This window comes from Hippocampus comes, unplaced genomic scaffold, assembly GCF_001891065.2.
Source record: "Hippocampus comes isolate QL1 unplaced genomic scaffold, H_comes_QL1_v1.1 scaffold82, whole genome shotgun sequence".
Classification (NCBI taxonomy): domain Eukaryota; kingdom Metazoa; phylum Chordata; class Actinopteri; order Syngnathiformes; family Syngnathidae; genus Hippocampus; species Hippocampus comes.
In genome coordinates this window covers 2,728,838-2,747,330 of record NW_017805135.1, presented here as the reverse complement: position 1 = coordinate 2,747,330, position 18,493 = coordinate 2,728,838, and the positions used below count along the sequence as shown (strand labels likewise).

Genomic DNA, 18,493 nt, shown 5'->3' with positions numbered 1-18,493 from the left:
GCACCAACAATTTGTGCACTAGACTCAGCGTTAAATACACCTGAACTACCTGCTGACCATTTGCATTCATCGCAAAAAAAAAAAACAAATTAATCTTTGAAAGGTTTGAGCCATAAATAATGGATTCGCTCATGCGATGTGATCTGTGTTATGTGCATATTTTCCCATCGTCCATGGGAAGTTTCATGTAACACTCAAGTGAACTTTTACTTCAATTAAGTCATTAATTAAAATTTCATTAATAGTACTAATGAGAGCAAACCGACGTCAGACAAATTAAAAAACATCAGAGAGTTTGGCATGACTTGCCACATGCTCGAGTGTGACAGCAAATGCCAGCGTAATGAAAATGTGCGAAGCAAGCCGCGCCCTGACTTCACACGGTGCAAACAGCAAATTATCAGGCGAACAATATGCTGAACTAATTGGAATGAGAAGTGATGTAGTTAGAAGGGTGACTCATCAACATGTCAGTTAAGTTTTTGTTCGGAAATATATTGGGCTCTATTTTTGTAGATGCCGCATCTTGATTTTCATGCCAGCGCAAGCTTTGTTGTGCCTGTTCGGGAATTTGGTTCATCTCTCTGCGCTATGCTGGGCATTCCGGCATTCAAGGGGTGGCTCCTTTGATATGATGCCTGCCGCATCTGATATCTTGGTGACAGACATCGGTCGACGCATGACGCTTGCTGGAAACCCGTTAAAGTCGGCGGAGTAACGTGATTTTGGTGAATTTGATCGGGGAACGGACAAACAGATTCTGACCTCTGTCGATATGTGCGGTCAGTGTCATTATATTTCATTCAAATGTGACAACATCGATCAAATCCTTTCAATCTTTGCAGATATTAATGAATTGAATGTGTTATTATTATTATTATTATTATTATTATTACTATTATTATATTTATAACTCATCCCACTGGCTGTGGCACAGCTACGAGGACGGTGAGGAGGGGGCGAGGGCAGGAGTGTCACACACAGACACAAATGATCGGGGGTGGAAGGCGGTCTCACTTCACAGATCTGTGATCTCCCCAGCCAATATTATATCATCCGCCTGTGGAGGTCTGCTTGGAGTCCCTTATACTTTGCGCATCTTAACCTGTCAATCAAATTAATGTCTTTTTCTATCACGTCGAGGACAATCAATCGGCCCCTTGAGCACTCCATTTAAAAGGAATGAAGAGGAGCTGCTTCCATTGGCGACAAAACAAGTTGGCTGTTTTCACGCCCACAACGGCGCAATTGACTCTGTTTTAAGGATTCCATTACACCGCACCCGTTTGCACGTATCTCGGAAAATACCAACAAATACAATACGATTCCAGATTGCGCCCACGCCCCGTGCACGAAAATAGTGCCATTTGTGTCGATGAGTGCCTCTTAATGAGTTTAGATACGAAATTACTTGATCTCAAATAATTACTTGACCCTTTTTTCACTGAAGACAAGAAGCACGAGAATTATGTGTGAACACACCCTCTGCTGTCTTCTGCTGCGTGGGTGTGCTTGCTTTTGTCCTGAGTGGAATCATGGGTACAATGTGGTGAGGTGGGGAGAATCATGAGCCAAAATGTACCAGTCATGATACTGACCTATTGACCTGTCTCCAGTATGTCAGAGGTGCAAGGCAGATCTTATTAAAACATGCTCGCTTATCCCAGTTTTTATTGCGCTCCACGAACAACACTTAATTTTATCTGTTTAGTGCCATCATACTTTGCCTTGCAGAAGTGAACCAAAAACAATCAGAGCTGCGTGATATTTTTTTTTGTTCGTTGTCGATAATCTATTCATACGCACATAGTGTCAGTTTTTTTTGTACGCTGGCGACCTCGTAGCTTGCCGCGACTGACTCAGAAACAAGTAGGAGAGGGTGCACAAAACAGAATGCAGTGAAAAAAAGTACTCGTCAAATCATAAATAACTGGTGCTGAGCTGATTTTTCATCAAAGCATGCACATCATCGAGACAAAAATATAAAATGTGCCAATCCAGATATTGCCCAACTACAAACACCACTTTAACTGAAACGGTAGTAAACAAAATCTTCATAATATAGCACAAACTAAGGGCAAATCATACCATCAGAAACTGTCTGAAACTACTCTGTCAAGTACAGTACAGAATGAAACTGGTTCACAATTCTTGACGTACATCACTTTTACCAATCCACGAAACACACTCAATTAGCAGAGGACTTAAGGGCAGGCGATATTAACCTAAAGCCCCCATGGGAGCCATCTGAGGAGAGTGCCACTCCCACCTCTGGAAAAGCTCATGAGAAAAAGCATATCTAATGTCATTTCACAGGTAGATAGAGCGGGAGATTGAGGGGTAATTGGACGTAATAACACATGGCTCCCTCTCAATCCCGCTAAAGACTTGTCCACATGGCATATTTGCCATGGAGATAAATATACAGTGGATGAACTTTGACCTTTGCTCCCCACTTTCCTGAAGGTCAGCGGTCCACTTTACATACACAGATGAGGCCGTCTTCTTCCGGAAGTGATAAGACAAAGCAGCGAGGAGAGGTAAGGTCAGCGAGTTAAACCAACAGCTAGGATGACAGTTAATTGGCTGGAGGCTGGTGTAACTGTCATCCATTTCCCCTGGGCTGGTTTGGGAAGGACACACACACACACACACACACACACACACACACACACACACACACACACACACACACACAAACCCAATCCGCCCCCCCACTTGGAGACTACAGCCTCACACTTGTCAGCTGTCTCCCACTGGTTCAACCAGTGGACATTACTGCAGTGGCAGGACGGGCCGGAAAAGATGACAATGACTCCCATTTGATTATTACTTCACCATTACCGTTTATATTATGGTAATACACAATAAAGAGTGTGACAAGTGAGGAGATTAAATGTCAGAGTGAATTACAGGCATATGACCAAGTAGGCCCACAAATCAGATGGCCGAGCGGAAGGGTGCTGTTTGCTAATTGTTCATATTCAAGCGGCCTAGGGTGGCATCCGGCCGATTTAGAGTGTCCAGATAAACCCATGCGTGCGTACAGAGCTCGAGTGACTTGTTTGCCTCCTTGTGTTGCACATCGTGACGTATAGAGGACGACCTGGAGGGAACAATAATTGCCTACATCTTGTGTAAATGTGTGTTGACATGGCTCCCGTGTGATCCGTCTGAATGACTTTGCCGATTTTTGGGGGCGTGGCGTCTTTTCTGAACGTCACTCAAAGCTTCCCTCGCATGCAGCTGGCACACAGCTGGCCTTGCAACCCACCACTAGCCCCTTCCAACCCCTTTTATGATCACCCTTTTCCTGCACCACCCACCCGCCTACAGAATGCCAGACATGCGGAGTAAGACAATATAGGGGGATGGAAAAAAAAAACCATGAGTGGGAATAGCAAGCAGGAAGTTATGATTGGGCCCAGGGATCCATCATGGGGGTGGGGGGTGCATGGCAAGAGCAGGATCAGTCAATGATAGACAGGTGTTTCTCAGTAATCATCCTAATCCCAGTCAAGACTGCTCCCTGTGCCCCCCTCACCCATCCGATGTTGCTGTTATTAATAAAAAAAAAAAAATGGGTGAAGTCAAAATTTCAACTAAAGAAACTTAAAATTTGAAGTTGGGCAGCTCAACCAAACGTTAAGTTTGGCTGTTCTGAAAACTGCTTTCCTCACATTTTACAACAAAACACACCTTGAAAAACAAGGTGTGTTTTGGAGCAAACAACTTTCTTGCTTTGTTGTGCTCATACCGTTGCCATAAACGGAAACGATTTATAATTTAACTTTGTTTCAACAATTACTGTTTTAGGCCAAAACGATACTTTTTTTTTTTTTTTTACAGTGTAGTGACACTCTCCGTCTATGCTATAACAACATCCGCTGCATTTTGACACACAGTAATGAGTTTAAAAAAAAAAAAAACAAGGTTCAGTTTGGAAAAAAAAAGTACTGTAGTAGCACATCTTCTGGGGTGCAGTTTCGAGCTTCGACACGGCGCCTCAGCTGATCTCACAGGTTTTCAACAGGATTCAGGTCTGGAGAAAGCGCAGGCCATTCCATTTGAGGTATACCGCTCTCCAACAGCCGTTCCCTGATGATCACGTTCTTTTCTTGTGGTTTTTGGTGTATCAAAGGAATAAATAGATCAAAAGGGTTAAAGGATGACCAGAAATAATTGATACTAGGTGAGATCAGAAGTCTGCTCAATCCATGTATCAAGTCATCAAAGTTCGGTGATTAGTTTTCAAGTTTTAATTCAGGCTAATTAACAACCAAAAGGTAACACCCAAGTCATTAAATGTGAGACAAGAGCAACTAGTTGTATCCTTGGCAAATTTCCAGACACAGACAGAGAAGAACAAAAAGGAAAAGATGCTAAAATAGCTTTGCAAATCATTTGCATACAAAAGATAAGTGCAGACTGGAAAAAAAAAAAAAAAAAGCGGATGAACCGCATGATGGTGAGGTTGCGGCGAAGCAGTGATGTCGATAAGGAGCGTGCACAGTTGAGGACAGCAAAAGCACATCCAGATGACTGAGAGTCAATACAGTATAACCCCATGACACGAGCAGCGATCTAAAATGAGATGACTCTGTGCAGAGCTACAAATTAAAGAAAGGCCAAATCTGGAGTCTATTATCGTGTCTCCACTTTTGTAACGTTTAAGTGGTACAATAAATATGAACGTCGCAGCAGCCAATGAAGCTCTAACCAGTATTTGTTTTGCGGGGAGAGTGCAAGAAAAATGAGAAGCCGTGGCACGGTAAACACAACTCTTTCTGCCCGAAAAATGTGAGTAGTACCAAATGTTCCTGAGTGTAGGAGTTGCTCTTAGATTTGTGGACGTGTGTTTTAATCAGTTCGACAGGCAGCTGATTGCCTGAGCCAATTTACAGCCACACCCCCCCAAAAAAGCTAAGAGATTAAAAACCAACAGGAATCACCCATATACAAAAGTCAGCCTGTTAATATATGACATTTGGTCGGGTTTTGGGATCTTGGTCGAAAGCGTTAACTCAAGTGGTGATCATGAAGAGCTGTTCTCGAATCAGTAGGATTTTTTTATGGGGGTGCAGGGGGGAGATAACAACACGCTCTGTCAGGAATATTGTCAAAAAGAAGAATGGCATGACAAGGATGAACACGTTCTGTGGGCTCTATTTTTGTGACGGGTGAAAATCTTGTGCGGTGTGTGGCGAATCTCTGCGCCGAGGCAGGTTAGACCTGATGTTTGTCATTTTGCAGAGAAGCACTGGCTGGCAAATCTACAAGTGGGAGTGCGCCGCCACTGTTGGAGTGGTCAAAGCCGACTTCAGAAATGGCTCATTTCATTCTCTTTTAATGTGACGCGCTAGTCAGGGACAATTAAGAGGCTCGACAAGGTGGAAGAAAATCCGTATCCTCGGGTAAGGTACTTGCTGTCGACCTCCTCACCTCTGATCGTTCGTGTGCTCCCATCGCTGTGCTGCTCAGTGGGATGAATTTCTATCCATCCATTTACTGATCCGCTTTATCCTCACAAGGGTCGCGGGGCATGCTGGAGCCTATCCCAGCCATCTTTGGGCAGTAGGCGGGGGACACCCTGAACCGTTTGCCAGCCAAATGCTCAGACACGAACGAACACTCGCACTCAAAATCACACCTCGGGACAATTTAGAGTGTTCAGTCAGCCTGCCACGCGTGTTTTTGGAATGTGGGAGGAAACCGGAGTACCCGGAGAAAACCCACGCAAGCACGGGGAAAACATGCAAACTTCACACAGGAAAGCCGGAGCTGGAATCGAACCCGGTACCTCTGCATTGTGAGGTCGACGCGCTAACCACTCGAACACCGGGATGAATTTAAAAAGTACAATTCACTGATTTCAGAGGTTTTGATGTTGTTCACACATTTATGAATGAAATACATCCCGTTCGACCCGTGCCAGCGTTTGATGCGGTCCGAGCAGGGATAAGGTTTTACTCGCATTTCTGTCACCAAATTGTGACTCTGCCAGTCACTTCTTCAAGGCACTCCTTTCTTTTGTGTTGAGGCACCCATCTCGGTCGCAACAGGGCTGCCAAATTGGCAAACACACATCAAGCCTTGCACTGATATGAAAATCAGGATCCGATGACAAAATTGAGGCCTGTGTGCTAACTCTGCACCGAGGTCAGGAATGCCAAGCTACAATACTTAACCGGGAAAAAAAAAAGAAAACAGTAACACAATGATTCAAACTTTTCACCTCATTTCCACTTAGTAGTTCATGAGTTGTATTTCCTTCAGACTGAATTGCGTGCCTATCACTGCCATGAAAGATCCCCTCTCATGCTATATGGTGATGCTAAGCTACAATGCTCGAGCCAGTCCATTAATGTTGGCTCTGTGGTCTGTATTTTTAGACTGGCCAGTCACAAGGGTACGCCACAACTTGTCATCCTGGTGCGACACATAACGCAATCACCCAGAGTCACACTTCGACATGTGTTTGCCAGCTCTATCATTTGGGCTGCGTTTTCACATCGGGTCTGGAAGGTTTTCCCCCCCCTCAACCGAGTCATAAATGAGTCAGACCCCAGTTTGGCACTTGTGAAAAACTTTATGATTTAATCACCGCGTTCACCAGTCTTGGCTAAACATTTGGGCTTCAGTTTAAAATGTGCCTAATTGGTTTTAATTGAACTCACTGTCTATTTTCCAAGCGTCCTGTATGTGTCTTTTTCAAATGCTGTGATTAACTGTGTGTGCGCGTGTGTCTCCTTGAAGTCTACGCTTCTCCTGGCTGCTACCACAGAATAGCACATCCCTTCTATTACGTGCAATTTCCTGGGTTTTATAAGGTACGTTTACTCCCCCTGCTTCTTCCCATATCATGGAAACCATTATCTGGTGAAGAAAAAGTTTGCCTGTGGGTGACGCGCCAAGCCGATTGTTCATGGCGTGTCTTTTAAGGCATAAGTCATTCTAATTATAACCTCGCACAAAAACGGCGTTGCACTCCCTGTCGATGCGTCTGGCAAGTCGCAGAGGAAGCCGTACTTAATTGTCATTCAGTCCTAATTATAATAAATGGCTTCATGAGGGCACAGCGGCAAAGTGGATAACTGCATCAAAAAACAGCGTGTTGGTTGCATAACTGACGTTCTTTGCCAGAAATTAGTGATGACCTCAGCCCATGGAAATACCACCACCACCACCAGCAAGGCCTTTATCTTGTGGCAGTTTCGCTGTTATTCTTACAAACGTTACACCCTCTTGCAGTTAAAAAAAAAAAAAAAGAGGCCGATATTTCAAAAGGCTGTCTCTTCTGTTTTTTAGGGCCATTGATGTTGAAGTGAGCGAGTCTAAAACACCTCTCCCTCACCCCCTCGCAGACCAAAAAAAAAAAATCCCTTTCTAAAACCAACATGGTGAAAATGACATTTCGGTTGAGGCGGCTAATAAATCTTGGCAGAAGGCGGCCGGAGGAGTGGAAGTATGTACTCCCAAGTCAGCAATGTGGACGGCGATGGCGGGTGGCGGGGGAAGAAAGGGTAGCCACATAAGAGGAGGTTTGTGTTCGCGCGGGGCGAGATGAGGTGCAAGGGGAGTTCGGCTGGATTAGGGGGAGTGAAACGTCTCGCGGTCGAATTTGTTTGTGTCAGTACGTGTTCCTGAGATGTGCTTATTATGAGGGCCAAGAAATGGTCGAGACCTTCCGATTTTAGTCAATTAATGTTCTTTTAGTCAACCTCATCCTAAAAATATTTCATAGGGGCGGGACAAAAGAGGTAGACGGCGCGATATCACGTCGCCATCTTTTATGGTACCGTATCAATATGTCAACATCGGATTTCCATACTGTTGCTGTCCAATGGGCGGTATTGTATTGTAATCTCAAACCGATACAAAAGCATCAGTTATTAATACTTCTTCTGTCTGGCATCTGAACAAATGTAGTATTGCATTATTATCCCTCACACTAACGAATCAATGAGGCAATCCTCTCACAGTTCCGTATGGAAACGGAAAGATCAGATTCCGTCACTTTTAAAGGTCGATGCATTAACATCAGATATCAATACTATCAAGATAATGTTGGGCTGGCATTTCCCCGCTGATGTATCACTAGTAGTATCTGGACTCCCTCTAGTGGTACAAGAAAGAATCACTGCCCATGTACTGTTCAGTTATATTTAACCTTAAAGTTCAATATATCTGCATGAAATCGTTTAGAACGTTTTTTTAAGGTACCATTTTAGTTTCACTTTAATATGCAATATATTTTACCTGAATATTTGAGGTCACTTCTTTATTTGGTACTTGGTACAAAAAGATTGAGAACCACCATTTTTGGTGACATTATCCGATACAGTTACTGATCGGAATATCAACGCTGTCACTGTCTGGCATATCTTATATAGCGCAGCTCTCAATACTGTGACCTTTTAGGCTGCAGTTTCGATGTCGCTGTCCGACATCCAAGTATGTGCAGTATCACGTTGTTGTCTCATAGAGTGCAGCAAGAATACTCCTCCTAAATTGGCATTAAGACATGAATGAACTCCATCGTCTTCATTTTGAATATCTAAACTTCAAAGACCAATGTGTGTGTATGAGCATACTAGCTTAGCACTCCGACCTGATTTTTAAAAAAATGTAATTAATTTTTTTTTTTTTTAAGTAGGAAGCTATCCAGTGTAATTCTCTCAGAAGCCAATTCATTTTGAAAATCTCATTTCTCTCATAGGTCACTTCTTTGTCATAGCAAGACCTCGAGTCCTTTTTTTTTTTACAATGTGCCAAAGTTCAAACTTGTTCCAATCGGGACAACACATTGTGGAGTTTCTTTGCGTGCTCCTTTTAATCATAATAATTGTCAGTAAGCAGATTTTAACACATAACACCCTGGTTAGGGATTGTTTTCAGGTCAAGTGATAGGAGACATTTGCAACACGTTGTAAAATGTGCGCAAAAAAAACAAGGTACAATTTAAAGTGGCTATCATACAAAGAATTGTGACAATAAATCACCAGCGCGTCCCCGAACACCGAAACCTTCAAGTCCAACTCACTGATGTTTATTGCCTGTTGGACACGCACATCTCCCTCTGTCGGGATCCTTTTCATATGAACAGACAAAATAACCTTCAAATCCTGGCAAAAACAAGCAATTTAAATGGATATATTTTGAAAAATGTTCCACTGATGTACTTTTTTTTTTTTTTTTAAGGTCACTCACTCACCACAGGATTGACTTCAATCATGCTGTTCCTATTAGTCATTAAAAGGCAGAAAAGCATTCAAATAGGTTCCAGGTTTAATAATAAATAGATTGGTAGGATTTGAAGTTCAACCAAAATATTCAGGTAAAGTATGTCTCAAAAGTCAAATAGAATTTGGAGATCAGACCATCATCAGCGTGACGGCAGCAAACCTTGTGGGACTTTCTTTAGCATGTGAGCATCGAAAGAACCGACTCCACGAGTGCGTTTTGCTTTTCCATTTCCGTGATGCTCTTGCGAAGTGTGACGAGCACCATCAGAAAGTGAATTTAATGATGCAAATAAAAGAGTCAGGCCTCTCAATATACTGTGAACAATATCATTCAGTATCAGGTGCACTCACAATATCATTCTACCAAGCATATGCTACTGTAAATATCACATAACCAAGAGCCTCGTGAAAATGACTGTTCCCTGTCCATTTTGTGTCTGTTGGCTTTATATAACAGGTGAATATTTTAACCATACTGCGGTAAACTTATTTTGTTACACTTTTATGACAGTAAGAAAGGGTAACCCCAACCCCTATATTATTTTTAAAAAACATTGCCGGGGCTTTTTTAAATTTAAAAAAAAAAAAAAATTATGTTTTTGTTTTGTTTTGGGCGGCCCGGTGGCCCAGTGGTTAGCGCGTCAACCTCACAGTGCAGAGGTATCGGGTTCGATTCCAGATCCGGCCTCCCTGTGTGGAGTTTGTATGTTCTCCCAGGGCCTGCGTGGGTATTCTCCGGGTACTCTGGTTTCCTCCCACATTCCAAAAACATGCATGGCAGGCTGATTGAACACTCAAACTTGTCCCTAGGTGTGAGCGCGGATGGTTGTTCGTCTGTGTGTGCCCTGCGATTGGCTGGCAACCGGTTCAGGGTGTACCCCGCCTATTGCCCGAAGACGGCTGGGATATGCTCCAACACCCCCCACGGCCCTTGTGAGGATAAGCGGATTGGAAAATGGATGGGTAAATATTTTGTTTTTTTTAAGGGGACAGGTTACACCGAGAAATTTGCACTACATTTTTTTGTAATGGGAAAGAGACAACAACTAAAATACATATAAAATTGCATACAATCAGTTTCGGACACAATTTTACAAAGCAGATGCTGGGGATGTTTTTATTATCCTTGAAGTGTGATGCATTTAACATCTAAGCACACGCAAGCGTGCGCTGACACGAGGAGACGTGCACCACTTTCCATCTTTTTATCTGAGCAAACCCAATCAAATGATTTTCTCAATAGCAATAAAGCGCTCTTTATTTTACTTGGCCGGGCATCAATCCCCCCCCCCTCACACACGCAAAAAAAAAAACTCCTTCTCCACCCTCCACTCAACCTTCCAACCGCACGACGGTGGGATCAGTTTCTCCCCAGAATCCCACTGAAGCGCTGCCATGTCGGCTGGAGACAATCAGTCCAAATACTCTTTTAAATATTCCTACTCCTGCCCCAAATTCAATTTATGGACACATTTATTACCGTGTCTCTCGGTGACTAAAAGGGAGTTTCACAATCAGGAGCACACATCTGATCTGGTCACAGCAGGCCTGCCGCGCTTTATTACACGGTCGCGACGAGGCGATCTGTTGAAGAAAAGGAAAACGTGAGCAAACAAAAGAGTCGGTACTTACACATGGGATGGGTTGGGAGGGCCTTAGATCTGATTTCGGAGCCACTGGGGGAAAAAAAAAATCTGTACCAGTACAATACTAAAGTTGCTTGTTCAGCTTTTGCCAAAGACATCAATGCGTGTTTTTACAGTGCTTCTGTGAGTCGAAGAGTAGCAGAGGGTTTCAAAAATACAAGTTTCAAGTCCAGATTGAGGTTTATTGGCGGAAAGGGAGTTTCACAATCAGGAGCACACATCTGATCTGGTCACAGCAGGCCTGCCGCGCTTTATTACACGGTCGCGACGAGGCGATCTGTTGAAGAAAAGGAAAACGTGAGCAAACAAAAGAGTCGGTACTTACACATGGGATGGGTTGGGAGGGCCTTAGATCTGATTTCGGAGCCACTGGGGGAAAAAAAAAATCTGTACCAGTACAATACTAAAGTTGCTTGTTCAGCTTTTGCCAAAGACATCAATGCGTGTTTTTACAGTGCTTCTGTGAGTCGAAGAGTAGCAGAGGGTTTCAAAAATACAAGTTTCAAGTTCCAGATTGAGGTTTATTGGCGGAAAAAAAAAAAAGATCTGTTGTTGACAAAGTTGAGATACATTTTTGGGGGTGGGGGGCATTTTACGATTAATATTGACCGCCAAAAAATACAAAAAGTGACCTTGTGCTTTCGTCATCAGTTAATGATGGAGTTCCGTTCCTGCAGCTGGGACGCAACCTGAATTCATCAGAACACAATGTGGTTCATATAATTAAAATAAATATGTATTGACAAAGATTTTTCATCCATAAACTTAAATAACTTGGAAACAGTAAGTACAGCAGTCACAGAACATGCCTTCTTGTGTCGCATGGTGACGTCTTCTTACGCCACCGCGCAAACTAGTTCACAAACGGTGGGAGCCCCTATACTAAATAATTGGTAAAGTTATTTTTATATTTGCCTTTAGAATTAAACGATTATTTCAATGACCATCATTTCGTTTTTTCGTTTTGTTTTGTTTTGTTTTTGCTCCACACCCTACCAAAGACGAGGTTGACTGGCGAACGGATTGTGTTCAATCCTGCACTGCATCTTCGAACACATCAAGTTTTAATCGTCTTGTGGTTTTGTCTCTAACACCAGTTGGTTCCACTGTCGGTCACATTTTATTCCCCAAAGTTGCCAAAAACGACATGGCATCCACTTTTAAACTGTGGTAATGTGGACAGAGACCAGCTTGTTTGAGCCAGTTAAAACAACAAGCTCGAGGTTTGAGAGATTTACAGTCCTTTGCTCGCCTTGTGAAACATCGACTCTAATGAGTGCTCCACTGGGTTGTATGTCATTCAGTTTTCGAGCATGCGGGGCACGGACTGGACTGAGAAACAGTGATTAAGGGTCCTGTCTACTACTAAATACACACTCTCACACACACTCACAAACCCACAGACCACACGCACCAATAAGTGGTTCTTAGCCAAGTTCAGTGGACAGTCAGTATGCTTAAATGACATCAGAGAAAATTCTCAACATATATACATATATACGAATGTATCGCATGGTGATTGATATTGGACCGATATTTAAGTCACACAAACTCACCTATTGCAGATTAAAGTTAAAAGGTTACAAATTGCCAAAAAGGCAAATTAATCTGGGGCTTAAGCTAGTTAGAATGCACTCTCTGGTGTTTGTGCTGCATTCATTTTGCACAAGACTCGAGGAGTGAGTGCCCATTTCATGCCCTTCACAAAGTGCAGCTCACCAAACAAGTTAAAGGCAAACGACCACCCGAATAGTCGATGATATGATTGCGAGTATTATCCACCCTGCTGGAGCCTATCCGAGCCGCCTTCAGGCAGTAGGTGGCTGAACCGGTTACCAGCCAATCGCATGGTACGCAGAGACGAACAACCATCCGCACTCACATTCACACCTAGGGACAGTTTTGAGTGTTCAATCAGCCCATCATGCATGTTTTTGGAATGTGGGAGGGAACCGGAGTACCCGGAGAAAACCCACGCAGGTCCGGGAAGAACATGCAAACCCCACACAGGAAGGCCGGAGCCGGAATTGAACCCACGACCTCTGCACTGTATGGTTGACACGCTAACCACTGGAACACTGGGCCACCCCTGCTCGAATTATTGCTTCTCAAAAGATTTGTTCGTGACAGCCCTAAATTAATCTGATTACAGCTGATGTCAACAACTACAATGGTTACGTTTCACAGCATAGCCACCATTTAAAACGTTATTATTTTCTTTTCATATGTCATGCATTCCGGAGAGTATAATCCTTGCTCCTGCATGTAATGATTGAAGTTATAATTATAATGATTATGCACGCACACTGAATAGCTTCACTAATAAGGCTTTGACATGACATGATTAATTGCATCACCGGTGATTTAAAAATAACAACAACAAAAAAACTTGGGACAGGATATAAACAGAAACTCAAGCCTATAATTTAGAGGTGGAATAACACACCAACTGAGGTTTGTGAAAATAAATAAATCAATAAAGAGTCAGCCTGTCGCTTTTTCTAGGTCGCCAAAAATTGACATTGAATGGATGGGTAAGGGGTGGTGGCAACAGTGAACAACAGCAGCTTACTTCTTGATGTGCGACAGTCAGTCATGGTAAGATCATTTCTTTCAAAAGGAGACCGAGGGAAGCAAAAGAAAAAAAAAATGCAGCATGCATAGTATTCGCTTCTGAAGGCCACTGTTCACCCAGGCTGGAAACCCGTGGAGCGGCTCAACTCAGGTCGCAGTCATAAATCCATAATTTTTCCACAAACGCACATCTCAACACTTGCCAGTGTAATAAAAAGTGGACTAAGCTACCCCTAGAGGCCAAAAGCCGAGGGCGAGTCTGTTAGGAAAACCGAGAAGACTTGTATTGGCATGAGGAGCTCTGTAAAATCTCAGCGCGACTCTGTTCCAGGCTAATTAGCATGCTATCACCTGACACAGGTAATCTTGTGGAAGTCTGCCAGAACTGAATTATGCCACCACCGCCCAGCCGATTGCTGCGGATTCCCAGAAAATAGAAACCAAACACGAAAACTCCCCTCAGTCCCACCGTAGGGAAAAAAAAACGGCTTGTCCCCTGTGTTGGTTTTGGAGGAGATCTCTCGGTTAGTCCTGGCAGATCTTTAAAAATTAGTAACTGATACTCCCCAAATTTCCCCCCCTCCGCCCTGGCCGGGGCAAAACAAACTGAAAATGTTCGGTTATTAAAATGGAGGCAAATCCCAGCGGAATGTTTTACACATTTACTGGGTGTGCGTCAAGGTGAGAGACAACACTGGTGAATTATGGCTGGCATTTGGACCCGAAAGAACGCGAGTCAGGGGAGGTTTTTAACTGCACATGACAGTTCTGACAGCTGGGGGATTTAAGGCTAGCACGCTCCACAGAAACCACAGTGCCCCCTACAGCCAAAACCCACACATGTCAAACTTTATTGGCCCACCGAGTAAATGCCAGAACGATGAATAAAACAGTATCAAGAGTCCTGCTGCGAGGAGTTTAGTATGAAAGATCAATGAGTGTGTGTCTACGGGGAGCGAGCTAAAAGCATCCGTGCCATCTGCGGAAGCAGTGGGTCGACATGGCACACTAATCTCTTCTGGTTTGTGTGTTCAGGATCCAGGACGTCCAACAGGCTCGTGCGACAGCTGCGAGGGAAGAGACGGTGTTGGAGGGGGCGGATCTAAAAGGCCCGTCTGCGAACGCAAGGCAACTGTGAGCTTTTGTTTCGTCGAAAAAAAAAACCAAAAAAAAAGAGATTTGTTTTGCTTCTCGCGTCTGTTTAAGTGGAATTACAGGTCTGCGTAATAGCGCAGCAATTAGGGCCCGCGCACCACACGCGCCGGCCTCAGTTATTTCCAAAGCACTTAAAATGAGGGCTGAATGATCAAATGAAGCGTCTGGGTTTGAATTTTGTTTTCAAAGAGCAAAGTGGCTCTAATAACAGAGCAGCGCTATGTAAGAAGCAAGTGGGATGGAGACAGCAAACATTTAGCTCGAGGTGGTTAATCAAACATGCGCGAGGCATGTGCCCGGAACACCCCGGCCACCTCAGTGGTGGCATCGAGGTGCTGAACTACACAGTAAATCAGAGGCGGCCAAGCTTTTTCACCCAAAATGTCGTTTTCAAGCAACCATCCTCATCATATTTGAAGGAACAGGAAGTGAATTGTCGTTCTTTGCAATGACAAGCCCCATGTTATGAATGGCAAAGGTGATGTCATTTGTAGAAGGCGAAATGGCACTGCAGATATTGGAAATGCTAATTGTGGATTGGAAGAACATCATTACGGATATCTCAAATGTTCTTTTTGACATCACAAAACTGGAATTCAGATGTCTGCAACGCATACCAACACCAAACCATTTATTGATTTATTTTTTTACCAACGTGAGAGTCTGTTAGTCCATCTGACCACTTGCTCATCGTCAGGCTACATCCTGGTTCATCAACGATGATGTAAGATTACAGCTCTGTGTCACTTCTACTCCATTCCATTGTGACCCAAACACCAAAAACACACACTCAATTGATTGGATAGGAAAAACAGTTTGGAGCATCACATTTCTGGTTTCTTTTCTTGATTTATTTACAAGTTAGTAGGCTCCAATCTTTTTTCATGGAGGACAACAGCAGATGTCAGCAACAGAGCGTTTGCATTCTGGCTCCGCATTATCCGGATCTACAAAAATAAAATAAAATAAAAATTACGCACCCTTTCTAGTATTAAAGCTCATGTTTACTAAATCTTCATACAACTTCAACTTCAATGTGCCACTTCTGCAACTCTTTTCTCGTCGGTAATGTTGACATTAGAAAAAAAAAAAAGACTAAATTTTCTGGCACATAGTCGCAGATTCATGTTGGAATCCATTTAAGCAAGAATTTTCGCTCTCTTCCTACCGCCCAAACAAGCATGGCCATGACCAGTTGTGGACATGGCTGAAAGGAAGGCAGCATAAAAACATTGCTGAGCGCGAGTATGTGTCCTTCACTGCTCACTCAAGCATAGCGGGACTATTGCAAGCGTAAACATGCCAATATGGGAAGGTGTGTGAAATTTTTGGAAAGATAGCATTCGCCCGCCAAAAAAGCTATATTGTCATGCTCCACACTTCCTCCCATCCAGATGAGTTACTCCGTTTGTACAAACAGACGACGTCAGAGCAGCAGATCACTTTACATGGATAACTGCGGACATCTGTTTGGGAAATGGAATAACAAAACTCAACCAGCTTTTTACATGTTCGCCGGAATTCAATTAAAATGCGATTAGCAGGAGTATTAAGGGACGGCTGGCTCTGCCGACGCATGTGCGCCCACCGCGATCCCTCGGCTTGGTCAGGTTACTGTCAGGGATTAGTCCCAACAGGGTGACCTTTCACCTCCAGACAGGTGCCTGTGGGAAGGATGGGAGGGCGCTCATGTCACGCCATTCCAAGTGGGATTCCCACAGACTTGGGCCTTCATTCCAGAAGAATGTTTATTAGCACGGCAGTCATATGCACGCATGCCAGACTAAAGGGTTACATCAGTGCTTCTCACTTATTTTCTGTTACGCCTCTCCAATGAGAAGAAAACGATTCAGCGCCCCCCACCCCCACGCTCTCTGCCGCCACAATAATTATCATTTGTGTCTAAAATTGTTATAAGTACACGTCTGCATTACATTGTACCCTTATTAACATTAAAGAAAAAAGAAACAGTTCAACTTACAGCAAAGAATAGCCTCGAAAAGACTTTCAATGAATCACTTTGCCTGAAATTAAAAAAAAAAAAAATCCTCGTTTAAACATTTGACCAACTTATTGCACCATTTGAACCATTGCACCAGTCTGAAAACTACAATTAAATAAATCAATAAATATAATAAATTCAAATTCAGTTCAGCAACATTAACTCAGGAACAGAATACATGAAACACTTTAGTCTATCAAATAAAAAGGAATAAAATAATTCATTTTTTTCAATCAAAATGAGGAAGTCAGGATTAATGGCTGCGATGTGCATGTTTTTGTCACGTTACATGGTGGTGGTGGTGGACCCCAAAAAGCAGGCAGGAGGGAGGAGCATATTGTACTTTAAGAATTAATTGTATTAAAATACTAAGGAAACGAAATCCAGAACACACAAAGTCTGGAAAACAAAAAGAATCCAAAGTATCAAACAAAACCATGGCATAAGCAAAAAACAAAGTGATAAACACAAACCACCAGAAACCGTGACAGCAACTAACATGACAGAAGCAAACAAACAAGCAACAATGACCCGACAATGAGTGGCCGGGTGGGAGTCCTTTTGTACAGCTAATTACATAACGACCAACAGGTGTGCAGCTGCAAGGAGAGCCCTACAGTGCCACCTGTTGGTCACAAACCGAAACATGACAGTTTTGAGGTTGCACAACCTTTCCATTTCCTTGTCAACATTATTCAGGTGTAATGTCTTTAAGTGGCACCTTGATTTATTTGGCTTCATGGTGTCCGCTGACAGCATTTGTAGACACAGTTAACACACCGTTTTTTCCTCGTCTCCCACTGTAGTCACAGTGAAGGAAAGCGCAACGTATGCGTTGTCGTATTTCCTTGTCTTAGCTTTTGGGTCACTTTCTTTTGTCTCATTGTCTTTGTCATACACACACACACACACACATACACACACACACACACACACACACACACACACACACACACACACAGACACACACACACGCACAGACACACACACGTTTTCAAAAATGAATGAAACATGTCAGGAAAACTTAATTTTTCACAAATTTCTATTGAGACAAACAAGCTAACTAGCAATCCAATTAGCACACGTGGAGTGAAAACAACCTCCAAGGCAAATGTTCAAAAATCTATTTGCTCTCTTACAACAAGGTTTCCCCCTCCCGACAGACCACATAGGCCGATGTTTATGCTACAACTACTCCAAACCTGAGACCTGCAGTTAGGCTGCATGTGGAATAAGCAGCTTTTCTTCAGCAGGCCTGTGAGCCGAGCCCCCACTGGAGAGGTGAGTGGCCGTCTCATTGGATGAGCCGTTATCTCGGCCAAACACAGCACAGATGCGGGAAGAACATTTTATTTTTTATTTTTTTTAAATATATATTCACATCTTCCGGTCGCAATATTATTGGATAATCAGCGGTCTGATTTCCATGCCTGGCTGCGCTCCCAATGACCAAATTATGTAAAGACATAGGGAACGGCGCTGACAGTGTTTTTGATCCTAATACGCCAAGATTTGGTCCAAGCCTGGAGGTAGGACATCAACTGAAAGTGTTTTCAAACAACGGATCTTTGCTGAGGAAAAAGCGAAAGGAGGACCGTAAACACAGCGAAGCAAACACACAGTGCCAGTAAAATTCCCTCGTTTAAGGATCGTGACCTCGTTCTTGCCTGCGTATTATCTCGGGAAGAAAGTGCCCCCCCCCTCCTCCCCGTGCTGCGAAATCAATTAAAAAACAACCAGACAGAATGGAAGGATTAAAAAAAAAAGTCCAAGCGCACAGCAGATAAGACTGTTTGAAATCCTCATTTATCAGATAAAATGATTATCCTGGAAAGTATTTTGGAGTGGCCATTAAAAACAATGCCGTAGGA

At 43.2% G+C, this 18,493-nt stretch overlaps 1 long non-coding RNA gene across 3 annotated transcripts; it reads left to right on the top strand.

Annotated features, from left to right (window-relative positions):
• The first annotated feature begins 399 nt into the window (after positions 1-399).
• Positions 400-18,292, top strand: LOC109513854 (uncharacterized). Of its 3 annotated transcripts, XR_002167877.1 has the most exons (7): positions 400-782; positions 938-1,068; positions 2,467-2,540; positions 3,850-4,072; positions 6,757-6,830; positions 14,501-14,599; positions 17,768-18,292. It is a non-coding gene; the product is annotated as an uncharacterized LOC109513854 (long non-coding RNA). The 3 variants fall into 3 exon arrangements; XR_002167878.1 differs by lacking the exons at positions 3,850-4,072; positions 6,757-6,830 and having other exon boundaries at positions 17,786-18,292; XR_002167876.1 differs by lacking the exons at positions 3,850-4,072; positions 6,757-6,830.
• The last annotated feature ends 201 nt before the right edge of the window (positions 18,293-18,493 follow it).